Source organism: Carcharodon carcharias, chromosome 5 (genome assembly GCF_017639515.1).
Source record: "Carcharodon carcharias isolate sCarCar2 chromosome 5, sCarCar2.pri, whole genome shotgun sequence".
Taxonomy (NCBI): Eukaryota; Metazoa; Chordata; class Chondrichthyes; order Lamniformes; family Lamnidae; genus Carcharodon; species Carcharodon carcharias.
This window is the reverse complement of record NC_054471.1, coordinates 125489562-125512184: the sequence shown is the minus strand read 5'-3', so window position 1 is coordinate 125512184 and position 22623 is coordinate 125489562.

Genomic DNA, 22623 nt, shown 5'->3' with positions numbered 1-22623 from the left:
CTGAGGTAAATGGCACCTCCTTCTCCTCCACCTCCTCTTAATCCAATGAGTGGTCTTCTTCACCGGACTCTGGATCCTGCATGTGTATATCCCTTCACTGTATTATATTATGCAGCGTGCAGCAGGCTACCACTATTCTTGAAAGCCTTGCAGGTGAGCATTGCAGTGCTCCTGCAGTCTAGGCATTGGAAACACATTTCTAAAATGCCAATGTCTCCATGGTTACCTTCGTGTGAGCAGTTCTGGCACTGTTTCCAAATTGTGCAATGGAGAAAGCAGCCACCTCCTCAATGGGTAACATTTGTCAGCAGCCTGTAGCCAGCCATGGACCCAGAGTATAGACTCAAAAAGATGTGGCAGGTTGAACTCCCTCAGGATGAATGAGTCATGGCAGTTTCCAGGGAATCTTGCACAGTCACGGAAGAAAGCCTTATTGTGGCTGCACACAAGCTGGACATTAATGGAGTGAAAAGATTTTCTATTTTTACATCTGTGTGCCTCCTACAATGATGCTTTGATTGTGACCTTTGTGCAATCTATTATGCCTTGCACTTGTGGGAATCCTGCTATTAACATGAACCCCATTGCGCTTAGGTTCTGAGATTCAACATTGTTATGGAACTTGATGTGCTCCCCTACCCTGGCAAAAAGGGCATCGGTAAATGCTGCTACACACCTGTGGACAGCTGACTGTGAAATGATGCAGCAGAGCCCTGGAAGGACCCAGCAGCATAAAAGCTGAGGGCCTCAGTGACTTTGACTGCTATTGGAAGGGTGTGAGCACCACATGTTTGAGGCATGAGGTCTGCCTCCTATATGCCTCCTCTATACAGATTTCTTTGATCATATCCTGAGACATCCTAAGCCTCCGCCTACACTGCCTCTCATTCATGTCCATAAAGCTGAACCCGTTCCTGTACACCCTTCATTCAGGGTATTTTTTACCCTCCTCCTTCTTGCTGGTCTGTCTGGGGGCTGTGCCACCTCATGCCCAAGTACCCTGGCTCTCGCTGTATGCTGCTGCCACTGCCTTTCCTCTGTATGTTGCATGTTTGAAAGTGCTGTGCCCATTTCAGCAAACTTCCTTCCTTCGTGGCCAATATACTCCGGACTCAATGAGACTGGCAACAAAAAATGGCCACTTGTCACCCACTTAGCTGACAAAGCACGGAGAGGGGAGAAGGAGCTCACACAGATGAGCCTTTGGTCTTTTACAGACACCGTACCCTCTTCCCTGAGGGCAAACAGCAACCTCTACCTCAGAAGGTGCTCAGCTTTGCAACTGCTGCTTCACGCAGTTGTACATAGAGCTTTACCTCTGTCCTTCAGATCTGTCCATGTCTCCAGCACCAAATTGTGTAATGCACTGAGTTTTGGAAGTTTTGAGGGTGAAGATCATGACTTCCTGTTCAGCCCTATCTCTTTAAATGGCTCGGCTGATTAGTAACTGATGCGTATGTGATTTAGGATGTGCCACCTTCACACTGCTGTCAATATCGGAACGCCAAGAATGGAGGTGGGATTCCTGGATCCAGGTCCTGCCCATTATTTTCAACCTCCATGGAGTCTGTACAGCCCCATGGAAATCCAGGGCACTGTAACAAATGGAAGGCTGCAGATCTTGCCCCATGTTCTTGAAATGAGGACATTTATATGGTTATTGTGGGCGCCTCAACCTCAATAAAGCTGTTAAGGAAAGAAATCCCAGACAACGCTCTGCCCCCACCAGTCATGCCACTTTTATGTTGATGGGGAGGTTGGAACATTTTCTTGCACAAACATCTCTCCACTGTCCCCGACCACTACTGAAATCTAAGGCAGCCATATGATGTGGATTTCTGGTGAAGCTTTCCAGCCACTATTTTGTCCCTCTCTATAGATGTACCATTATCCGATCAAGAGAAGAGACCAGCAACCTATTCCAATTTCTGAACTTCTATTTTCCAGCAAGAATATGTGTAAGAGTTGACTGGAATAATTCGGCTCTTGACTTTTTTCCTATTCCCCCTTCTCATAGGCAAATGGGTATTCAGTTATTCATTGACTCCTAAAGAGTTAATGAGTTAATACATGGCTCTGTTTTGGCAATGCAGCCAGAGCTACTCACTAACATCTGTTGCATTAAATTACAGACATCATTCTTAAAAATACTATCACAGTCCGTCTTTACAAAATCTCATAACAAAATTTAAATCTAAAGCTTAATTATACCTTTCCCCATGTGCCAAACACATCCATTTCATGTTCAGCTTCCTCCAAAATAATCCTCTGAGACACTCAGGAGGCAAGCATTTTGTTTTTAATAGTTTTACATGTCTGGGACCCAGTGTGAGCCATTCCATCACATTTATTACTTATCGAACTCTCCCTGGGGCAGCAGCTCGGGAACATGCAGGAATGCCGTGGAAGGGTCCAATACCAGTTCCCAGACAAAGAGCAAATCTCCCCAGAGAGGAAAAGTGAACAAATCTTTGATTAAATGAATTCAAGGGGTTTAGCTGACAGAGTGATGTTTATCTCTGTTTCTGGACATCTCATTCTTGCACTTTACAATTCCCATGGCCAGCATAAGTCTTTGCACCATGCACTGCTGTCTGAGAATAGGCATATTGGTTACGTGGTGGGAAAACACAGTCAAACTAGATTAAATGTCTTTCAACTGATATTTCTAACAACTGAATTATAACAAGTTCCGAAAGATGCAGCAAGCATTGATAGCAACTTTACAATAAAAATATAATTCTGTACTGATCACTCCTGCTGAGGAAAGATGTGTATTTGTACAGTCAACATGGCCCTTCATCAGTTTGATATCACTTCTTGTGGGATGGCAATACATCTTAGCAACTCCCCATAACAACAGTTTACATAGAATAACTTTAATTTTACAGCACAGACTCATGTCACATGGCCCATTAGTCTTTACTGGTAGTATGCTCTACACAAGCCTCCTACTAGCTTACTGAGTTCCATCAGGTACAAAATTCACCAGCACAAAACTTAGTGTTCATACTTAAAAATGGAACTCATTTAAAAGAAAAGTCTTAAATTTTAAAAAATCAGATGTATTTACAAAATATACCTTTTATTTAACTAAAAATTCATTAGCATTTTTAAGCATTTCCACTGAAGCAATGTATTGTTTATGTAACTAATAGGCCCAGTTGAAAAAACACAACTGTGACTTTGTTGCTCAAGTGCAGATGATGTATAAATACTATATCAAAGCGGAAGCCACAGATTGTTCTTTGTTTATATTCAGCAGCATTGAGTAGGGGACTGGACAAAAGTGATGGGTGGATGTCAGGAGTGTGGAAAGAAGGCATAGAGCGATCTTATCTTTCACATCTGACCATTTTCTAAAGTTTTTTTCCTTATCGGAGTTATAAAGTGCACAGATAATTAGACATGCATTCACCAACTTTTACATGTGCACATTTGCTGCCAGGCAACAGTTACCAGAGATTTGAGTCTTGCTGATCTGTATCTTGCTTTTCTAAAGATGTGGGAATGTGTACTTTCAAGGTTGAATAAAATGCCATTTTTTTTGAAAAAAAGAATAACTCTACAACATTGTTAAGAACTAAAAAGATTAAAACTGTAAAGTCTGGAGGGAATATTTTCCTGTACATGCTAATTTTGAGAATAAAAAGTAGGCTTCCTAAAAATGCTAGTGTGTATTCCATTGGTGTTGCTCCTGATGAGTCAGGGATTATAATACTGTAATCCATGGGAGGGGTGTGGGAGTATGGACCTCATGGGAATCACATTTAGAAATTTATAAAATTGTTTGTAAAAGATCTGCTCAGGGAGAGTGAAGTAAGTGTTTAGGATTCACCTTCAGAAAATAAATAAATAGTGTTCAAATTTACACAATCAAAATCATACAATTCCAAAATAATTCCAGTGGTGGGTGGGTGTGGTATGAGCATGAGGATGTAGTGGGGGAACAGGGCGAAAGATGCACTGAAAATTGCAATCTGACTGGAGTGTGGGTGGACACTTCTGCCCAGCTTCCTCTTACACTCTGGCAGTAGTTTGAGGGATGACGAATGTCATTCCTGGGCTACCCTGGAAATCCCCCAGATAGGCCCAGAACGTCTGCTGAGAGAAGGAGGAAGTTCTATTCTGGCCCCAAAGTTGAAAAGGCAAAAGATAATTGATCCCAGTAGGTTTGAAAATAATTAACACATGGACCTGCTGCTGTATGATAATGCTGGTTCTGTGGATCAGGAGTGCTGTTGTATCACTACAGGCAAAGGCACCTATTTCTAATACCTAAAATAACCAAAACACTGGGATTTGGAATAAAGTCACAGCAGGAGCTGAGGCAAAGATAGAGGTTCTGCCCTTCCACACGTCCTCAAACACAATGGGCAGAACTTTATGGCTGATGTGCGGGTGGTGGAGCCCACACGTTAGCGCTTAAAATGTCGCGCGCTGACGTCGGGCGAGGGTCATGCTGTCAGCGCGCGATATCGCGATATTTAGCTGGACGGGCGCTATGAAGTGTGACGCATGCCCACCATTAATTAAAGGCCTTGTTAAGGCCCTGGACTCGGCAATCGATGCTGACTTTAAGGAGCCCGTGTGATCTTCACCTCGGCGCACAGGCCCAACGTGCAGGCGGGTAACTGATTTTTTAACAAACCTCATCCACGGGCAGGATATGTGGGCTCAAAGGGGTTGCTAATGTTTTTTCTGAAGTATTTATTACAGAAAGTGTTTTAAACTTGCCTGTGTGATTGTTAGCAGTTCAGATCGATTTCCAATAGCTTTCTCTGTACTTTGAAGCTTCAGCTCAGCAGTCTGCAGACAGTAATCTTTATTGGGCCTGCAGCTTTCCGGAGGCCTCCATTTAGCTTGGGTATGGGTTCTGACATCTCCACTGGAGGCAGCTCCTCTGAGGAGGAAAGGAGGGATAGAAGAAGGAGGAGGCCAGGAGTGGACAGTCAGCCTCCAGGGGAGCCACCTTTGGGAGGCCAGGCGCAGGCACAAGGGGCGCAGGGCCAAGAGGTTGTCCAAGGTGGAGGTGGCTGCACAAGGTGCCACTATCCTGCTGCTAGGGTATACAGGTGATGAAGCAGCTCCCTCAATATGACTGAGGTGCAGTGCTGAAGGAGGCTCTGACTGTCAAGGGGGACAGTGAACTATATCTGTCAGATGATTGGTCCTGAGATCTCCCCTAATTGTGTGGGTGGACACCCCATGCCAGCGGCTCTGAAGCTCACAGTTGCCCTCAACTTCTACGCATCTGGCTCCTTCCAGGGTTCGGTGGGTGATCTTTGTGGTGTCTCCCAATCAGCTGTCAACACTTGTGTCAAGCAGGTTAAAGGCACTCTGTGTTCAGATGGGTATTGACCTTCATCCATTTCCGCTGTGACCAGGCAAGTCAGGCAGAGTGAGCCAGAGACTTCACGGCTATTGCTGGCTTCCCCCGCATCCAGGATGCAATAGACTGTACACATGTGGCCATCAAGGCGCCAGTAGGTGAGCCCGGTGCCTTCTTCAACAGGAAGGGCTTCCACTCCATGATCGTGCAGATAGTTTGTGATCACAAGATGCTGATTCTACAAATTTGTGTAAGGTACCCAGGCAGCTCCCACGACGCCTACATCCTCAGACAATCCCAGATGCCGGGGCTCTTCGGTGCTCCGGCTCGGCTGGATGGTTGGCTGGTGGGTGACAAGGGCTATCTCCTCAGAAGGTGGGTCATGACACCTCTCCACCATCCAAGAACAGAAGCTGAGGAGTGCTACAATAGGAGCCACGGCACCACAAGGACTGTGATGGAGAAAGCCATCGTTCTTCTCAAGGTGTGCTTCTGTTGCCTGGACCGCTCAGGGGGTGCACTCCAGTACTCCCCAGATCGCAACTCTGTGATAGTGGTAGCCTGCTGCGCTCTGCACAATCTTGCGCTGGAAAGGGGGGATGCAGTTGACAATGAAGTCCTTGATGCTGTGGATGAGGCTGCACATGATGAATCTAGCAGTGGCTCAGAGGATGAGGAAGCACAGGGCGATGATGAGGGGCAGCACACTGACCTGCAACTACACCAAGGAGGCAGGGACATCCGGAACACTTCAATCCAATGAACCTTAAGCTAGCTCCGCACATATGGATCTGCAGGACCAGCATTGCATCTTTCACCTCATCAGCTGTAACTAAGGGCTTAGTACAGAAACATCAATGTCCACTCAAACACTAATGATATGTCTGTGAAACAGACAAATGTAGCATGGTCAGAAAAGTGAACTTTATTGCCACCAAAATAAATAACAAATGTCGCTCTGATGCTGATAATGAAACATTCCCTAATCCAAGGCCAACACAAAATCACCAATGATAAACCCGTGGAGTGCCTAATGTGCCTTATTCTTTCGTTTGCGGGTGCTACGTCTGGGTGCCGCCCCATCGTTCGGAGTGGCTTGTGAGACAGCCTGCTGACTCTGCTGTCCTGTTGGCCTCAATGACCTTGGCAGGCATCCACTGGCCCGTGGAGCCTGTGCTGGCCCCACCTGGGAGGGAGTGGCCAGTTCCAGAACTGGCACCTCCCCAGTTGTTGCAGCCTCAACGGATGCAACAGTCACTGGCAGAGGGGCAGAGGAGCTGCTGCCCTCATCCGGAGCACCCTGAGAGGAGCTCACTGAGACGACAGGCAGCTGCTGCACCGATGTGAGGTCACATTGGACCTCCCTGCTCACCGCAGATGGATGGGCACCGAGCGGCAACACTTGGTGCCCAGAACATATCCCACATTGCAACTGACCACCTGTGAGGACTTGCAGGTCAGAGCATAACGCAATCAGAAGATTCTCAATCTTCTGGAAGCCCCTCTCCATGAGAGTCGCCAATCTCTCAGTGAAGGAAGCCTGAAGCTCCATCCTGAGGTTCATGCCATCACTGACATTCTGCCTGGATTCCTCCACCACAGAGACCAAGTGAAGCACACCCTCATGCAACCCTGCCAGATGTTCCCAGGCACCCTGCCACTTGTCCTGCAGCTGCTGCATGCCTGACATCTCCAGAGGCACATCATCACTGCCCGATTCAGCATGTGCCTGGTCCCCTACCGTCCTCCGGCTGCTGGCGCCAACAGGAATCTCTGTCTGTACCATCTCCTCCAGCGATTTTGAAGTGCCCTCTCCACTGTGCCCCGGGACACAACCCAATGTCATAATCCCCACCGATGTGGTAGTTGCTGCGCTGGTGCCTGGCTCGCTGAAATGATGTGACGCAAGTTGCAAATGTTAGCCCTCAGGTTTGGAGGGGGGGCTCTGGACTTGTTGCTGGCGGCCATGCGGTGGTGATGCTGAAATTAACAACAAAGACAGTGCATCAGCTAGCATTCAGTCAGTTACACCTTTCATCCCTTCCTCATAATGCGCTCAACCTTCAAGAACCTAAGGAGACAAACATTGGTGGGTGGTAAATAGTCAAGAGGAGGCCCAAACGTTACAAGCGCATACAGGCTGGTCAGATGGCCTAAGGAATGCCACATGGAATGTTATGTGGATAAGTGTGTGGTTAAACACTTGGGCAAAACAAACAAGGTATGGGAATACATGAGTAATGGTAGGACCGTCGGAAGTCACAACGATTACAGGGACTTTGCTGGGCAGACCCGTTAAGGTAGCAGAACAGGAACATAAGGCATTTAACAAGGTCGGAGCCAGAGGTACCTTTATTAGCTGAGGAATAGAATGTAGGAAAAGGGAGGTCATGTTGCAAGTATAGAAAACGCTGTTGAGGCCATAGCTACACTTCTGCGTCCAGTTGTGACCTGTGCTTCATGGGAGGGATGGCATTGGAGTGGGGAGAGTGCAGAGGTTCCTGACCTGGATGCATGCAGGCTTGGAGAGTTGGAGTGACGAGGAAACATTGCAAACACTTGGTATATTTGCCGTGGAGCACAGGAGATTGACAGGTCACATTATTGACCTTCATATCATTATGAGGGGCATAGACCGGGTGGACAGGAGGCAACATTTCCCCTTGGCGCAGGGATGACTAACGTGATGGCATTTATTTAAGTTGAGTGCCATGAGGTTGACAAGTGAGGTGCTGAGTAATGTGGACAGAGTAATGTGGGACGCACTGGCTGAAAGGGTGGTGGAGGTACAAACCCTCCTAAGATGCAGTAAGTCTTTGGATGTGCAGCAGGGATGCCATGGCATGTTAGGCCATGGGGATAGTGGTCACAAATGGGATAAGGCGACTTTGGAAGGTGCTAGAGACGCGCATCCTCAAGGGGTCGAGGGACCTTTGTGTATGACCCACACGTCTAACTGTATCAGTCTGTGAATGAGCAGTGTTGCTGCATTAACGATTGCAGCAATCGTCAGTGCTTTGGATGGTGGGGAGACAAAGTGGATGGTACTGTGGGCCTCAAGTACCTGGCTGCTGCATCGCAGCCTCGCCAACACCTGTCAACCTGGTCGCCTGCCTCCTCCCCAGCTACATGGCCTGCTCCTCAAAGGTGGTGACGTGCTGCAGTACGGTGTGCCCACTACCAGTCTGCAAACGCTCCCGGCTGCTGTGCTCTGTTTTTACCTGCAGAACAGAGAAGAGCATTTATTGGGGCTGATCGCTCATGTACTCCACATGCGCACGCTGCACCCCAACAACAGTGGCCCATCTGGGGCCTCCAACGGCTCCTGTCCACACTACTGGTGATCAGTCACCAGAAGATAGTACGGCTGCTCCCAAACCCCTCCCCCAACGGCCACTTTGGACACATTCGGTGTCCATCACTTTGAATAACACATGGGTCTTAGCGCCCATGGCAAGGAGGCGCAACTAGGTGCGGTGCCAAGGCCAGCAGATAGCTCTTGGCCATGACACCTTGAGGCTCCCCTTCCACCATCTCAGCACCATCAATAAGACTTGTGTTGAATTCTGAGTATGTGTCTAGCTGCCTCACCTGCAAGCTGCCCCCAGACTACTCAAATGCAACAAACACCAACATATGCTGCGGGGAGAACCCATCTTCTCCTCAACCACTAAGGCTGATGTAAGCATGGTCACTATTTGTTTGCCCACCCAGCGTGCGCCAAATTCCCAATGCAGTAACGACACTAAGACGTGGTTGGAGGGGGGGTTGGGGAGGTGTGGGCTCAAAGGCTAAGGTACTGCTGGGTAAAATGGCCAAGGTGACATGTTACTCACCCTTACAGAGCGCAACAAGCCATTGAAGCGTTTGCTGCACTGTGTCCCTGTGCGCCACACAGCATCTTGAGAGCTTACTACCTCCGCCGCCTCCTGCCACGCCTGCCTGGTCACGTGGGGGGCCCTCCTCCTCCCATCCTCCGGAAACAAGCTTGTCCCACCCCATCTTTAAACCAGCTTATATTTCACCTCTCTTCTATTTTTCCTTAGTTTTGTTGAAGAGTCATAGGACTCGAAATGTTAACTGTGTTCATCTCCGCAGATGCTGTTGGACCTGCTGAGTTTTTTCAGGTTTTTTTATTTTTGTTTTTGTTTTAGAAAATTTAGCCCAATGGTGTTGCTGGTATTTCTAAGCTATTGTATTTGCCTTATCCACTGCAGATAGATAAAAATACAAATATGTTCTTCTCCTCATTGTGTTTCAGTGCAGGAAGGAACATTTGCCTGGGATATCAAATGGGTAAAAGCTCCCATCTGTTCATGGTATGGGTTTTTATACTGAAGGCCAAGGAGTATAAAGTTTAAAATTGAACTCATTTGCATCTTCTCTTCTCTGCCAATTATCTCTGTATTACTATAAGATTGTGCTTGAACATATGTAAACTGAACAGACACTGAACATTCACAATCCTGCACCATCGCAATACCAACATGAGAATCATGCCCCACCAGTAACATCTGAGGAAGACCCTGTCAATTGTGCTGTAAGCTTTAGTTGACTTACCCTGGGATCTTTTGCCACAAGACCCTATGCCTCCAACTATCCTGCTCTCAGGCCCCTGCTTTTGGCCAGCCAAGACATCCACCGTCATGACACACCGTCTTTCCCACACCAAATAAAAAACAAATAGACCCTTTGATAACCAATTGGATGATCACAGACTGTCAGTCATAAAACCTTTCCCCCATCCCCAATTTTTGTATATTGCCTATGATTTTTCTCCTGGGTTGCTCGCAGCAGAGTCTGGGAAATTAAGGGCTGGATTTTACTACCACTGCCAGTGTATTTGAAGGTGGGGGACTCGTAAAGTAAAACGGGTGGCTCCCACAACCTTCCTGCCCAGTCCTGAACTGTCCCCCATATTACAGTGGATAGGGAAGGTGTCAGGCAGCCTTAGTAGAAACAATGAAGGTTCTTCCAAGCGTTATATTGCCGCGAACAGCCAGGTTTCGAGTGGGCACATTGACAACTGACATTTTGGTCAGGCGAGCAGGAAGTATGGCTCCCTATAAATTCCAGCTCTAAGTTTCAATTCCTAGAAACTATCAGACAACCCTGAAGAGTTGACAACTCCACTTGTCTGAGTTTCCTGGGTTAGGCTATTTCCATCAATCAGGTGGGTGTCTATGGCAGTATTGTCAGATCACGTGGAACAAAAGGCAATGCTTGCAAGCTGTGTGTGGGAAAGCCCATAAGACTGAAGCTTGGACTTGACTGTTACAAGGGGACGATCACACAAATGCCACTTCTAGCTGCCAATATGTCGTCTGCATCCATTTGGTTCAAGGCAGAAGAGGTAAGAACAGGAAATGCAGCAGAAGAAACCATCCTGTTGGTCCAGTTCCATTTCAAAGTTCAGCCTTACAGAGGGCAGACTAAATGAGGGAATTTCTAGGGCCTCTTTAGACCAGAGGCCTGTATTTCTAAATTCTGCACTATTTTCCAGCCTCAGGTACACTACAGGACCCAAGGGAATTCAGGACCAGGAATTTTATTCAGAAACTCCCTCCAAACTTGAATAATGATACAAGTCCCTACCACCAGCAGCTCCTACCAAACCTCACCTCCAAGAATTTAGTGACAAGATTCATTTTGTTTTGCCATTTGTTTTGATTTCATCCAAATATATAAGTACAAATTGTGACTGATCTGACCATTCAGAACACGTTACAAAATATATACATAAAAATTGAAGAATAGAAAAATTTCAAAACACCAAGGCCAGAATTTTCCAGCCCCATTGGCGTCTGGTGTCATGGCAGGCGGGGAGGGGACCATATGGCGAGAAGGCCAAAAATCAATTTCATGCTGGCGTGAAAGCACAGCAGAATCATCCAATGGTGTCTGCATGGCAGAATGCCAATCCTGCTGGAGGCCAATGAGAACCTGCTTTGGATCCCACTAATGCGATGTAAAGTAAAGCCCAGCTGGAATTGTCCCTCCATGCCAGGTTTACTATTATGTCCATGGGAAAACATGCTGGCCCAAAACACGTCTGGACAAGTGTGTCAGGTCTTAGTGTTAGGACCTTGTGCAGATTGTGGACATCTGAGGAGCAGAAGATGCTGGAACCCGACAGACACCGGACCCTGGAGAAATACGTGCATCGCATGCTTGGTGGATTCCGATGTACTTGGCTGCACCGCGAAGCAGCTCTCCAATGATAGGAGGTCTCTGTTGATGCTTCAGGCCTGCTTTGGAACATCACAGTTTTAGCCATGGACTGTTAGGATGATCAGCGGGGGTGGAGGGGTTGGTGGGGTGATGTGGAAGGGAGGAAGGTCCGGCTGTGAATTGGAGACGAAGGTGTACTGCAGGGTGGGGGGCGGGGCTGAGGTTGAGAGGTGGGGGACAAAAGTGTCAGGGGGTGAGCTTGGGAGTGGGGAGGAGGGAATAAGGGCTGAGGAAGGAGTAAGTATGGAGGAGGGAGTAAGAGGTGGGGGCTGCCCAGGTAAACATGCAAGGGAAAGGTCTGTGGAGTCAATGATTGCTTCCTCCAGAGCGAACTGAGGGTGCGTGTGGTAGGAGGGAATGGTGAGTATGAGAGGAGGCAGACTGAGGCAGTTGGGTGGGAGGGTGAGGGTGCGTCTCTAGCGGTAGAAGGAATGGCAAGGGTGGTTGGTGGGGACTCGGAGGCTGAAATGGACCCTGAGAGTGGAAAAGAGGGGAGGTCAATGTGAATGGGGGCGGGGGACTCAAGAAGGTAGGAAACATGTATGTTTTTCTCCTATCTCCTCCACTCATGTCCTCTCCTAGTTCATCTTGTCCATGAGACCCATTTCTTGTTCAATCTCAGCAAAATGATGACCACTTAAATTCCCAACCTGGCTCCTACATTAGCTGATATTGGTAACAATTCTCTCTTCTCAGTTACTGTTCCCTTCTCCTTTCTATTCGCCATCGTCGCCCCATTTCTCAGAAAGACAGCCATTAACCCTTCTGTCCTTGCAAATTACTACCTTCTCTCCAACCTCCCTTTCCTGTCCAAACTCCTTGAATGTTTTGTTGCCTCCCAAATACATTCCCATTTTTCCTGGAACTCCTTGTTTGAAACCATCCAATCAGGTTTCACCCCATCACAGTACCAAAGCAGCTCTTGTCAAAGTCCCAAATGACATTTTATATACGGTGACAAAGGTAATCTATCTCTCCTCATCCTTCTCAATTTGTCTGCAGCCATTGATATCATCCTCCTTTAACGCCTCCACCATTGTCCATCTGGGTGGAATTGCACTCGCCTGCTTTCGTTCTTATCTAATTATAGCCAGAAGTTTGCCAGCTTCTCTTCCTGCTCCTACACCATTACCTCTGATGTCCCTCAAGGATCTGTCCTTGGTTATCTCCTATTTCTCATCCACATTCGGCCCCTCAGCAGCATCATCAAAAAGCACATCAGCTTCCACATGTACACTGACAACACCCAGTTCTATCTCACCACCACCTCCATTGATCCCTCCACTGTTTCTAAGTTTCCTCCAACTAAATATTGGGAAGTCTGAAGCCATTGTCTTCGGTCCTTACCATAAACTGCATTTCCTAGTCATCAACTCAAGCCCTTTCTCTGTCAAACTACCTGAGCAGAACAAGACCAATTACAACCTTGGTGCCATATTTGACCTCAAGATGAGTTTCTGACCAGCTATCTGTGTGATCACTAAGACATTTTTCCGTCTTTGTAACACCATCCAACTCCACCCCTGCCTTAGCTCCTCTGCTGTTGAAACCCTCATGAAGATCTTTGTTACCTCTTGACTATTCCAACACATTCATGGCCAGCCTCCTATGTTCTACCCTCCGTAAGCATGAGGTTATCCAAAATTCTGCTACCCATATCCTTACTTGCACCAAGTCCAATTCACCCATCAGCCCTTTCCTCACAGATCTACATTAGCTCCCTGAATTTTTAAATTCTCATCCTTGTTTTCAAATCCCCCCGTGGCCTTGCTGCTCCTTATCTCTGTAATCTCCTCCAGTCCCAGAATCCTGCAAGATATTAGTGGTCTTCTAATTCTGACCTCTTGAGGATTTCTGCTTTTAACCGTTCCACTATTGGTGGCAGTACCTTCAGCTTCTGAGGCTCTAAGTTCTGAAATTCCCTATCTAAATCGATCTGCCTCTCTAGCTCTCTTTCCTCTGGTTTAAAACCTACCGCTTTGGATAAGATTTTGGTCATCAGCCCTAATACTACCTTATGTGGCTGGATGGCAAATGTTGTTTTATATCCTTCCTGTGACACACCTTGGTATGTTTTGTTCTGTTAAAGGTGCTATATAAATACAAGTTGTTGTTATTGAATGTTAAATGTGATTAAAAATGGTGCACGAGGAGTTTTAACTCAGCAATTTGTAATCAATGATGAGGAGTAGAGAAGAAAGCAGGTTGATAAGCAGCAAGTCCTGGCAAACCCAACCATCTTGCTGTCAATCACAAACAATCTGAAAGCTGTAATCACAGGGGCACACAGGGAGCCGGACTTACTGTGGCCTCCAGGAGCAGGAAATGTGGCGAAGAGGGGAGCTTCATTAGGCAGGAGCTGAAATTTCAGCTTCCTGACCCTGGGTTGAGTTTTAGAGATTAAGTCGGCGGCACTTAGCAGAGAGTTGGGCCTCAAGCCATCCACTGACAGTTACCTCTTTTCCATACATTTGCATCCCATGAATAAGCACTGGGCAGATTTTAATAAGTAGAGCACGGTTCCCAACAGTGGGACAGGAAGCGGGTGCCATTTCCACTTATGTGTCGAGGGCTGCAATGCGCGCAAATAAGATAAAAATTTCAACTGCATGTGGCGGGCAGATGTCCCACATGCAATCACATGGCGGGGAAATCACTCTCAGCAGCCTGCTTCCTCATCAGATGCTAATGTCAGGGTCACAATAAGGCGTAGTGGTCGTAAAAGGAAAATGAAGATGTATGGAAAGCACAATGGTGGCATGGGTGCTGAGACACTGTTATGGTATGCACATGTATATAGATATCACAAAATATTTTGTTCGCTTGGTTATTGTGTGTGTTATGTGCACTTGTTGGCACAACCTCCTTCAGATGGCATATTGCACTGTCATGGTTCATGTTTGGCAGTCATTGCTGTATGAAGAAAATAGAGGGATATTTCCCCTCTGTAGGCAACAATGTGGCAGTGTGTTAGAGGTCAATCTTTATTGGATAGTAATGTGGATGGCATGATTTGCATTCTCAAAGCAATGCAAAATGGCAGCATCTGCTGGTCTCCCCTTAAATGACTTGCCAAGCAGATTGACTAATGTTACCGATGAGTGCAAGGATGATATGCTGTTCATGCAATCATGGCCTTGACAATATGAGCAAGGAGCTGGGGGGTGACTCTGATAGCTTCATTGGCTTGAGTTCCAGTGCAAAGAGTTTATCTTTGGGGCGATAGATATCTCTTTTTGTTCTGTATGAGAACCGTCAACTCCCCTTGGTCTTCTGTGGGGTAGAGCACATGACTAATCAGGTAGCTCCAGGTCGAGGCTGGCAGAGGTGGGCACACAATCAGAGCAGGAAAAGGTTTGCAGGTGAGGGAGGAAATGAAAGTCAAGTAGGTACATCTCTAGTGGTCAAAGGAATTGAAGATGAGGTTGTCCCTGAAGCCTGGCATGTTTCTCCTTGGCCCTGGCATCCAGGAGAACTGCCATGAGATCTCTGTCTTCCTCCCCACAGTGCTCCCCATCATCATCATCTGAGCTGATTAGCAGTTCCTGCATGTCCTCCGTTGGCACCTCTTCTCCCCTTTGCAATGCCATGTCCTACGAGATGACAATCCTGCTGAACGCCCCTTGTGGCACATATTTTAAAGCTCCATGAGATGGTCATAGTCATAGAGTCATAGAGGTCTACAGCACAGAAAAAGGCCCTTTGGCCCATCAAGTCTGCACCAGTCAAACAAGTACCTAACTATTCTAATCCTATTTTCCAGCACTAGGTCTATAGCCTTGTATGCCATGGCATCACAAGTGCACATCCAAATACTTCTTAAATGTTATGAGGATTTTTGCCTCTTTTTTGCCTCTACCACCCTTTCAGGCAGTGAGTTCCAGATTCCCACCACCCGCTGGGTGAAAAAATTCTTCCTCACATCCCCTCTAAACCTCCTGCCTCTTACCTCTATGCCCCCTGGTTATTGATCCCTCTGCCAAGGGGAAAAGTTCCTTCCTATTTACCCCATCTATGCCCCTCATAATTTTATACACCTCAATCATGTCCCCCTCAATCTCCTGTGCTCCAGGGAAAATAACCCCAGTCTATCCAATCTCTCCTCATAACTAAAACTCTTCAACCTAGGCAACATCTTGGTAAATCTCCTCTGCACTCTCTCCAGTGCAGTCACATCCTTCCTATAATGTGGATTCCAGAACTGCACTCAATACTCTAGCTCTGGCCTAACCAGAGTTTTATACAGTTCCAGCATAACCTTCCTGCTCTTTTATTCTATGCCTCGACTAATAAAGGCAAGTATCCCATATGCCTTCTTAACCACCTTATCTACCTGTCCTGCTACCTTAAGAGACCGGTGGACATGCACACCAAGGTCCCTCTGATCCTCAGTACTTCCCAGTGTCCTACCATTCATTGTGTATTCCCGTGCCTTGTTTGTCCTGCCCAAGTGCATCACCTCGCACTTATCCGGATTAAATTCTATTTGTCACTGATCAGCCCATCTGACCAGCCCATCTATATTCTCCTGTAATCTAAGGCTATCCTCTGCACTATTTACCACCCCACCAATTTTCGTGTCATCCGCAAATTTACAGATCAACCCTCCCACGTTCAAGTCTAAATCATTTATATATACCACAAACAGTAAGGGACCCAACACTGATCCCTGTGGAACCCCATTGGAGACAGGCATCCAGTCACAAAAACACTCCTCGACCATCACCCTCTGCTTCCTGCCACTCAGCCAATTCTGGATTTAATTTGCCAAATTGTCTTGGATCCCATTGGCTCTTACCTTCTTCATCAGTCTCCCATGCAGGACCTTATCAAAAGCCTTGCTGAAGTCCAAGTAGACTACATCAAATGCATTGCCCTCATCTAAACACCTGGTCACCTCTTCCAAAATTTCAATCAAATTGGTCAGACATGACCTTAACAAAACCATGCTGACTGTTCTTGATTAATCTCTGCCTCTCCAAGTGTAGATTAATTCTGTCCCTCAGAATTGCTTCCAATAGTTTCCCCACCACTGAGGCTGGACTGACTGGCCTATAGTTCCTTGGTTTATCCCTTCGTCCCTTCTTGAACAACGGTACCACATTGGCTGTCCTCCAGTCCTCTGGCACCTTTCCTGTAGCCAGAGAGGTATTGAAAATTATTGCCAGTGCCCCTGCTTTCTCTTCCCTTGCCTCACTCAACGGCCTGGGATACATTTCATCCGGGCCTGGAGATTTATCTACTTTTAAGCCTGCCACAACACTTAGAACCTCCTCCCTGATGGTGAAGGCATCAGAAGCGCATTTTGTGCCATCCTATTGTGTGCTCTAGGATTACCCAGTTGACCAGTGTGTCCCTTTGTAATGCTCTTCCACAGAGCTATGGGGATGTCATGAGCCACGTCCTGACCCTTGTCACCCAGGATTCAACCCTGCACTTGGGCAGTGGCCTCAAATAGCTGTGGCAGCTGGGAGTTCCCTAAGATATACACTTTATGAGAGCTCCCTGGGAAATCAGCACACATCTGCATAATTACTTTCCAGTAGTTACAGACAACTTAAAAGTTGTTGCGATTTACAAATGCAGCTGTCTATGCCCAGGGAACCCAAATGGCCACGTGTGCGCAGTCAATTCCACCCTGTACCAGTGGGAAATGCGCAATGGCCCCGAAGGCAACTGATTGAGTGGCCTGGCTATTAGCAACTACTGAGAATCTGATGAACTCATTGGCCCTTCTAAACAGGGCATTTATCACCTCTTATATACCCCTATGTGTTACATCCTGGGAAATGCCATACATGTCCTCCCACCATCACCGTTGAGCCCTGAAATGAGCCACTGGCATACGTTGAGGGCGACTGACTTGGAGTTCCCCCCAAAGGGGCTTCAGGTCTTGTTGTAGGAGTGTGCACAAGTCAGTAACTGCGTTCTGAGAAAGTCTTAGTCATCTCTGACATTGCCTCTCAGACATCTGGAGGTAGTTGGTACGCATTCTGAACACGCACTGATATGCCAATTCCCTACGGTGATGAAGACATTCCTGGTTGGGTTCCTCCCGACTTCTTTCCCCATGGCTGGTGCCAGCTGATGGTCTTGTGGCCTATGTTGTTGGGCTAACAAGACCCTCCTCTGGTGAATTCTCTCCTCCATCCTCCATGGCTGCAAAAAGATTGGATGTGTGAGACCCATTGCAGATCCAAAAAGTGAACTGTGTGAAGAAGGCAGGTAAAGATATGAGCATCCCTTTTGACATGGAGCAGAATTTTTAGGTTGTCGTGTGGGCGCAATTGGCAGGCCTGGGACAGCTGGGGAACGGACAGCCGGCCACCAACCACGATTTCACACTTGCTGACCAATTAACGGCCAGTCAATGTGAAGCACGCACTGAAATGTTCAGCTCTGCCAGGGTGGGGGCAGGAGGAAGGCTGGCGCTGATGTAAGTGCAGGTGCAGACGAGCACGGAATGAAAGCTCCCTGAAGGCAGAGAGCTGCCTCAGGGAACTGAAGACTTTAAAGCCAATAAATAAAGCTTTTAAAATCCAGAAAAAAATGTCCAAGCATCACAATCAGTCAGCTGAACATATACATGATAAAAATTCTGTCTATACGTTTTTATTGTTTTTTATTTAATAATGGAAACCTCATCCTGCCCTTGGGTGAGGTTTCATGAAAAATGTAAAGTCCACCTGGCCGATTCACCAGTCCGCCAACTGTAAGGTTGGACAGACCATGAAAAATCGGAGACAATTACAACTTTAATTGCACTAATTGGCCTCTTAATTGTCGGCCTGCTTCCAACTTTTGTGCGTGCCTGCTGACCGAAATATCGCACGAGCGCCGGATGACATCCGGACGCTTGCCCAACGTCATCTCGCGCGATTTTTCGTCTAATCAGGTCAGACGCATGCCTGCACGCTGACCGAAAAATTCTGCTCTTGGTCTTCATTCCTAGAGCAGCTGCTGTTGACCAATGGGAATGCATGACCTTTCCATGGGCCACATGCAGAGCTCCTCCCATCCCACAGTGGCTTCCTCCCACAAGAACCTGATATCATCCGAGGTAAATGTCTCCTAGCAGTACCTGATCCCCAGCAAGGTAGTAGTTTCTTTGCAACCATGTCAATGGACACGAACACTATGACCCCACAGCTGGACCTGCCATGCTTCAAATTCTAGGTCCCTTTCCTGACTGTTGACCCGCTATGTGTGATGCAGCTACCTCCCTTGGACATAAAGGATGAGATCACTGCAACAATAAACCCTGCCCTTTTGGCCAGGCCTGTTTCAGACACCTCCTATCTCCCACCCCCAAACGTGCCAGTGCCTTGTTGTGCTGCCACTAGAGGAGCCGAGCACAAGCCCCACCCTCTTGTCAGTCCAGCTGCTGCTCCATTTAAGGACCTGAGCCATCACACTCTCAACCCCCCCCTGGTGTTTTCTGCTATCTTCTCCTGCTAACATTAATGAAAGACAAAACCTCACCTCACCTCACCTCAGATCCAAAGATTGGACAACCTTGCCTGTTAGTACACCACCTTTAAGCTATCAGGAAACAGGAGGCATAAGTTTCCTGTGCACCACTGACTTAATCTTGAAGATAGGACTGAATTTGTTGTACTTCCCAACTAATGAGTATTCATGGAATGCAAATGAATGTTAAGGTTCCCGCTACTCAGCAGTGTGTTGGGTCTGCAGCTGGCAAACTGGCTACTTTATCTCACAATCACATCCTGAAGTCAGGAAACCAAGGTACCATCTCTCACCTAATTATGACCCCTACTTGCCACATTTCCTGCTCTTGCAGACCCCTTTAAATACAGCCCACTAAATTACAAGTTTTCCAAGTTAAGCCCTACTTTCAAGATTAAGGCAGCAGTGAATGGGAAACCCATGATACCTGTTTTACGACTGCTTAAATCTGGCATGCACGTGGCGAGGTTGTCCATTTAGATCTGAGGTGAGCATTTGTGGGTGGGTTCAGGGCATGAAAGGGCGCAAAAGTGGATCATCAAGGAGAGTGGGTGGGGTTGTGGCATTGAACTGCACAACAGGAAGGCCCTAGTATATTGGGAATGGGGTGGTGGTGGTTTGTTGGAGGGGATGGCTTACAATAGATATACATTCCTCTAAGGTACAAACACCCAAAGGGAAAGGTAAATCAACTGTGATTAACAAAACAAATCAAAGGTTGCATTAAATCAAAGGAAGTGGCTTATAAGGATGCCAGAAAATGTGGTAAGCCTGAGGATTGGGAGCAAATTAGAACCCAGCAAGGGAGGACCAAGAAACTAATTAAGAAAGGGAAAAGAGAATATGAATGCAAACTACTGAGGAACATAAAGGTGGACTGTAAAAACTTCTTTATGCACGTGAAAAGGAATAGATTTGCTAGGACAAATGTTGTACCATTACATGTGGGGACAGGGGAATTTATAGTGGACAACAGGGAAATGGCAGAGAAACTAAACAGTTACTTTGTGTCTGTTTTCATGGAATAAGACATAGAAAATCTCCCAGATATACTAGGCCACCATCTGACTTGTGAAACTGAGGAACTGAAAAAAATTAGTATTAGTGAAGAGGTAGTACTTGAACAGTAAACTGGATTCAAGGTTGATAAATCCCCTGAATCAAATGAGCCTCATCCCAGAGTGTTGAAAGAGGTGGCTAGAGAGATTGGTTATTTTTCAAAATTCAAAAGATTCTGTAAATGTTCCTGTGGACTGGAAAGTAGCAAATGTAACCCCATTATTTAAGAAGAGAGGAAGAGGGAGAATGGAGAGCTACGGACCTGTCAATCTGACCTCAGTGGTATGGAAAATGTTAGAATCTATTATAAAGGATGTGATAACTGGACATTTAGAAAAGAATGGTAAAATTGGGCAGAGTCAACATGGATTTATAAAAGGGACATCATGTTTGACAAACTTGTTGGAGTTTTTTGAGGATATTACTTGCAGCATTGATAAAGGAGAAGCAGTGGATCTGCTGTATTTGGATTTTCAGAAGGCTTTTGATAAGGTCTCACACAGGAGGTTAGTAAATAAAATTAGAGTGCATGGGATTGGGAGAAATGCACTAATATGGGTTGAGAATTGGTTAACAAACAGATAAGAGATTAGAGATAAACAAGTCATTCTCAGGGTGGCAGGCTATTAATAGTGGATCAGTGCTAGGTCCACAGCTGTTCACAATCTATGTGAATGATTTGGATGTGGGGACCAATTGTAATATTTCCAAATTTGCTGATGACACCAAACTGGGTGGGAACATAAGTTTTGAGGTGGATGCAAGGAGGCTTCAAGAGGATTTAGACAGGCTAGGTGAATGGGCTAGAACACGGTAGGTGGAATATAATGTGGATAAGTGTGAAGTTATTCACTTTGGCAGAAAAAACAGAAAGGCAGAATATTTCTTAAATGGTGAGAGGTTGGGAAGTGCGGATTTCCAAAGGGATCCTGGGTGTCCTTGTTCATGAGTCACTAAAAGTTAGCATGCAGGTGCAGAAATTAGGAAGGTGATGGTATGTTGGCCTTCATCGCAAGGAGATCTGAGTACAGGAGTAAAGATGTCTTGCTGCAATTGTATAGAGCCTTAGTGAGACGTCACCTGGGGTTTGTGCACAGTTTTGGTCCCCTTATTGAAGGAGGGATATACTTGCCATAGACAGAGTGAAATGGGAGTTTACCAGATTAATCCTTCAAATGGCGGGATTGTTGTATGAAGAGAGATGGAAGAGATTATGTCGTATTTCCTAGAGTTTCAAAGATGTTTCCCTTGACTGATGAATCTAATACCAGGAGACATGATCTCAGGATAAGGGGTAGGCCAATTAAGACTGAGATGAGGAGGATTTCGTCACTCAGAAGGTGGTAAATCATTGGAATTCTCTACCCCAGAGGGCTGTGGAAGCCGAACCATTGAGCATGTTCAAGACAGAAATGAATAGATTCCTAGAGACTAATGACATCAAGGGTTATGGAGATAGTGCAGGAAAGTGGCATTGAGGTAGATGATCAGCCATGATCTAATTGAATGGCAGAGCAGGCCCAATAGGCCAAATGGCCTACTCCTGTTCCTATGTGGGGTGGTTGGGGGGAAACAATGGAACAATTGTCTGGCCTATAAGGCAGGATCTGTCCTGTCCAACGTTGGGTCCTTGGTGTCTAAGAAGACAGCTGTACCACATAGGAAAGATCCACATTCAGTGAGAGGAGTTCAAGCTTGATGGAGGGCATGTCAATGGTGTCTGAGTACTAGTCAAAGGCTACTGAGGGCAGGTCAAGGATAATGGAGGGAGGCTGCAAGATCACAGGGGGGCAGGTCATGCATGAAGGAGTTAGGGTCAAGGGTGAGGGATGGAATTTCAAGGGTCACTGCACTGGGTCGAGCGTGATGGTCGGAGGGTTGAAGGTAGTTGAGGGAAGGAATAGAGTGATATTAGGAGACTCGAGGCCGATGGATGGAAGCTTGAGGGTGACAGAGAGAGGCTGGAGAATGATGGCTGACAACCGCAGGATCGCTCTGGGCATGTCTGAAGTCACAGGGCAGAATTTGGGAGCGGGAGCACTTAACTGATCAGGAAGCAAAATATCAGCTTCCTGATGGTGAGATGAAAGTAGGGAATTAAGTTGGCGGCAGACTGAAGGTGGATTGAACTTCCTGAAAACAAGTGTCGGGAACCTCTTTCTGATAAATTACCATGTCATGTCTGCTTATTAAAACAGATCTTCACCAGAATTAAGTGCACTTTTGAATTAAGTAATCAGCACTTCAGATTCACGGCTGCTTAAATGTGGTGTACAGTGGATGAGGTAGTCTTCCTGATGGATTTGGACACTGCTTTTTCTTGTATGAGGAACTCTGTTGAACCAGGTGAGAGGAGGCACTGATACCTTGAGATCAGGTGGTGGCTGTGAAAAGGGAACTAGGTATGACTCACTGAGGCAGGGAGAGAGGGAGCCGGCAGCCCCATAAAGTCTTGAGGGAGGAAGCTGGACTATATGGGGAAGCTCAATGTCTAAAGATAGTTGGTCAAACATGATTGTGGGAGATCGTGG